Source organism: Aotus nancymaae, unplaced genomic scaffold, assembly GCF_030222135.1.
Source record: "Aotus nancymaae isolate 86718 unplaced genomic scaffold, 86718_ANA_hifiasm-v0.15.2.pri h1tg000053l, whole genome shotgun sequence".
Taxonomy (NCBI): domain Eukaryota; kingdom Metazoa; phylum Chordata; class Mammalia; order Primates; family Aotidae; genus Aotus; species Aotus nancymaae.
In genome coordinates this window covers 12,511,628-12,516,947 of record NW_026988467.1, presented here as the reverse complement: position 1 = coordinate 12,516,947, position 5,320 = coordinate 12,511,628, and positions in this window count along the sequence as shown.

The window sequence follows — 5,320 nt, the reverse complement described above, 5'->3', positions numbered from 1 at the left end:
TCTACAATCAAGGTGACCAAAGGCTGTGTTCCTTCTGGAGGTTTCAGGGGAGAAATCCATTTCCTCGCCTCTTCCAGCTTCTAGAGGCTACCTGCCCTTTTTGGCTGCTGGAACCTTCTTCCATCTTCAAAGCACATCCCTCCGACTTCTGCTTTGCTCATCACATCTCCGGCTCTGACTCCAGCCTGCCTGCCTCCTCCTTCTAAGAACTTTTGGGACTACATCATGCTCACTTGGATAACTCGGGATCATCTTCCTGTCTCAAAGTCCTTACCTTAATCACACCAGCAAAGGCCCTTTTACCATATAATGTAAATAGCCACAGATTCTAAGATTAGGATGTAGATATTTTGGGGGTGGGGCTGAGAGGCATTATTTAGCCTACTACAAGGGCCACAGGCACAATCCTGTATAATTTAAAGGAAATTCACTGGCTTTTCACTGACCGTCCCCCAGGATAAGATTTCCTACCCTGGTATCTGGCAGCATGGCTCTTGCAGCTTCAGGTGGATCTAGACAATGTGTGTCAGATTCCAAATTGGAATACACATTTTCAGAGGGCCTTTTGTTTTTAAAAGCATTCATCAGGAGGCTGAGGCAAGAGAATCTCTTGAACCCAGGAGGTGGAGGTTGCGGTGAGCCAAGTTCGCGCCATTGCACTCCAGCCTGGGCAACAAGAGCAAAACTCCATTTCAAAAAAAAAAAAAAAGCGTGTATGCATCTTCAGATCATCTTCAGAAGAGCTAACACTCACCGAATGCTTCCTCTGAGCCTGGATGGTCATCTCATGTCATCATGCAACAACCACCACTGCCATTCCCATGCTAGAGTCACAGATAGTCAGGCCCAGAGAGGTTCCTTAATCTGCCCAAAGCCTCATGTTAATAAGTAGCAGGGCACGGCTGTGAGATAGATAGTGAGTCCAGAGTCCATCCTCTCAACCCCTCTAAAATCCTGTATCTCACCTGCCCCTAAGCCCTCCTCTAAAAGGAGTTTTTAATCTATGCACCAGTTCCATGAACGAGGTACTCCTTTATCTAAGGTCAGAAGCAGAGGTTTGCTAATGACAGAGAGAGGGAAGGGGACGAGGGGTTGTCTCAGGCCGTCAGTAGCAAAGATGAATGCCAATGTGTTAAGTAATCTGCCTTGAAGACAAGGGTCAAGGCTGAATGCTGAAAGGGCCTCTCCGACACCTTGGTTCAGCCCCTGCAATCCAGGGCTCACGGGGCTGCCTGAAGTCTTATGTCCAGGAACTCTGCCCTCTCTGGGCTACACAGATGAATCTAAACCCACAGGCCTAGAGCCCTGTCCCGGTACCAGGCTCTGAGCAGGACATTTTTCATGTCATCTTTGTGACTGGAATCATCCCAGCACTCCCTGGCTGCTGTCTCGTACCTGCTGTAAGAGGAGGGAAGGGAGCTGAGGTCACAGGCTCATAACCAGTGCTGTGCAGATTTAAACCCAGATCCTCTTCCTAAAAGCCTCGTGGTGGGTGTCCCGGCCTCTGGTGCATCAGTGAGTGTTCCCTCAGGCCAAGAGCTACACCAACATCAACTCTACTCTCTGGGGTGTTTAGATCCAAAGATGAGCTAAGTAATTGTAATTCCACATGTTTAGGCATGGAATGGAGGCAGCCAGAGGGGTGAAGGCCAGCAAGGGTCAAGACTGCCTCCTGGGCTTGGAGAAACTTCCAGGCTGAACAACAACCACAATAACAATAGTAATGACAATGGCTGGGCACGGTGGCTTACGCCTGTAATCCCAACACTTTGGGAGGCCAAGGCGCGTAGATCACCTGAAGTCAGAAGTTCGAGACCAGCCTGGCCAACATGGTGAAACCCTGTCTCTACTAAAAAAAAAAAAAAAAAAAAATAGGATAATTAGCCAGGCGTGGTGAAGGGCGCCTGTAATCCCAGTTACTCAGGAGGCTGAGGTGGGAGAATCACTTGACCTGGGAGGCAGTGGTTGCAGTGAGCGTAGATCACACCACTGTACTCCAGCTTGGGCAACACAACGAGATTCTGTCTCCAAAAAAAAAAAATATATATATATATAATGAGCAAATGACAGCTGCTATTTCCTGAGTGCCCCCTATGAGCTGGGCATGGATGGCTGGATGGTGCTGCCAGGGAGGGTGGGCCCTGGAGGGGCAGGAGCAAAGCTGCTGACCTCTGGCTGCTCTCTCTCCAGACATCCATTCAGCAAACATCAACATGAAGCAGCAGTCATCCAGGTGCTGGGGAACATGGCAATGCCATCTCGGGGAAACGACCCAGTGCCAGGTCCCCCACAGGTACGCCCTCTCTTTACAAAAGCCTAATACCAAATAGGAATGTCCCAAACAAGTAAATTGAGGGATGCTTCTTGTTATCAGAAAAGAAGTCTCTGCAGTGACCCTTCACGCAGATGCTATTGTCTTTCCCCAGAATGTAATGCTATCCAAGCCGTTGCACAAGTGATTCCCAACAAGGGTCTTTGGAGGCCCCAGGGTTTGGCCATGCTGGGCTAGGGGAGCCAGGCCGCCCAGGGCTACCGTGATGAGCACTCACGTGATGTGGTGGCCATGCCATGTGCTTGCATACCAGGCAGGGCCTCTTTCTTGCAGATTCTAAGGCTGGGCGTGGTCAGGCCTAGCCAATCAGTTCTTCTCTGTCCCAGAGGGTGGGGCTATGGCCCAGGCAAAACCAGTGAGGCTCAGCTCTTTGCTTTGGAGGAAGCATTGAGACTCCTATCCCTCTGGGTTTGCCGGAAGCAGCCTGGAGCTGCTGGTGGCCCTCTTGTCTTCGCAAGGGGAGAGGCTGCCTGAGGAGGGGACCAGCAGGGAGGTTAAGTGAGCCGAGGTGGATATAGAGAGAAACTCCAGAGGATACCACTGGACCCAGAAATCCAGCTGGACCTGGCAATGTTTCCATTGTATGAACCAAAAACACTCTTTTGCCTAATACAATTTTTTAAACGAAATAAGTGACTAAAACAGTAAAACAAAACAGGTCAGCCGCCACCCTCCACCCCGCTTTTCTGAGGCCAGCTTGGCGCCAGCAGCGCGAGCAGCCAATGCCACCTGCGCCCATGCATCCTCTCAGCTTGCACAGTCAGGCCGCTCGCACCTGCAAAAGTGGGGGTTCGGGAATGGGGGCTGAGAGTCAGGGCCTGAGGGTTATCAGAGCTCTTCGATGGCTGCTAGGGTCACTCACTAAGAGAGGGCTGTGGCCCTGGCAGTGAGGGAAGAAGGACAGAGTCCCAGGGCTGCAAGTGGGAAATGTCTCCTAGGCCACTGCCCTAGAAGATGCCAGGCCACAGAGAGGATCATAAGTCACTGGGTGGGAATGCCTCTGGGCTGTTAGCAGGAAATAGAGGGTAGAAGAACCAGGCCTGTCCTTGAAAATATTATTGTCAAGGTTATGATACACATCCAGCAAACAGATACAAGAGAAAAGAAAGGAAGCAGAGATGGATTGAAGGGCACGTCAGAGCAGGCAGACAGCCCCGGGGCTCCATCTCCTCCCCATGGGCTGGGTATGGTGCTAGCACCCACAGGCATCACCAGCCTCTGCCCTCAGCCTCCTGCATGCCCAAGATGGGCAAAGAGAAGAAGCCACAGTGAGACCAAGGGCAGGAAGGGACAGAGAGGCATGGACAGCACAAAGGAGGGAAAAGCGAGCAGAAGTGCAGGGGACCTGCGGAAGCTCGGGAGGAAGAGATGAGGGCAGGGCGATGGGGGCAGGGTGAATTAAAATCCAGTCCCCGAGGAGGCAAGCGGGGATGGAGATCCGCTGGGGGAGGGGTGGACTGGGGGCTTGGGACTGGGGATGCTGTGTTGGAAGGAGGGTGACTCTGGCTGCAGCCGCATGCTCCCACTGAATACTTGTGGCCTCTCTGGTCAAACAGCCCAGCCTCTGCTAGGCCTGCAGCTGCTGGAGGGGCCGGCCCAGTGCAGGGTTTGGGTAGAGATGGGCCATCAGTCACACACACACACACCCCCACAGTGGGGCTGCCCGACAAGCTGGCCATTTTGCATTCTTCACAGTGGTTTCCCCAAGGACAAAGGGCAGGAGGAGCGCAAGGCAGCCAGCCTGCTTCAGGACGGCCACCCACTTCCTGCTTAGTCCGGATCAACCCCACACCTCACCTGGATACAGACTGCGAAGGCCTCCCCTGTGATCTCTCTGCCCCCTGGCCTGCCCTCTCTCCACTGTTCTCAGAGGGGTCCTTCCAAAAGGCAAATGTGACCATCCCACCCTCGGGCATGATCCCTCCATGGCTCCCTATGGCTGCCCCCCAGGATTAAGCCCTGCTCATAAGGCTCTTCATGGTCCTAGTGCCTGCACGCCTCTCAGGCCTGGGTTAATTTCCATGCACAATCTCATTTAATCCTCCCCACCACTCAATACAGAACCCCATTCTACAGCTGTCTTAAGTGAAGCTAGGAGAGGCTAAGTAACCTTTGCCCATTTCCCACATCAGCAGAGTCACCATCTTCCTCATCTGGGCTCAAAACGAAGGTCAGCCATGACCCCTGGCTCTCGCTCATTCAGGGCAAGTCACAAACATCCATTAGTCACAAATGCCCATCTCACCCCCTTTTCTGTTTTCACTGCTGCCATTCTGGGGTAGACCCTTATTCCTCACTGTACCTAACGGGCTTTGTTCCCCATCTTTCCTGTCCATCCAATTCACCCAGCACACTACTACCATTTTGATCCTCCTGGAATAGCCGTTTTTTATCTGGTTACTCCCTGCTCAAGAACATTCAGTGGCTCCCCAGTGTCAAACAATCAAAGACCAGACTCTTCACGCCCTTTACCCGCAACCTGTGGAGTCTGGGAAAACAAGTGGGGAGGCTTCCCGGGGTGAGTGGGAGGAGGGGGCAGCGTCCCTCCCTTGGGCTCAGGGCACAGGTAGCTGGAGGGCAGGGCTGGATTCCAGCTGCTGGAGTCCTCACTGCTGCCATGGAGTCGGCCTCCCTGACCTGCAGAGTCCTTGCTTGGGGGTCTACAGGGGTAGACACGGTTCTTTCCACTTGGGGGCTTCTGTGGGGCCTTTAAAGGGATGACAGCATGGATAGTAGGAGGATGACCACAGCTGCAGCACTCCATGTGTGAGCTTGCACTCAGAACTGACCTCTGAATAGCTCAGGTACCCACGGATGGACACGTGAAGATGATGCTCAGTTCAGCCTGTGAAAAGAGATTCAACCGGTCTTCCCAGACTACAGACTTCAAGTTCACAGAATGGTAAAATTCCTCCCATTTTTGGAGACCACCTGTCATGGCATTTAGGAAGTACAAGGCTAAGAATGTCCACATTGTCAGCCATCGTA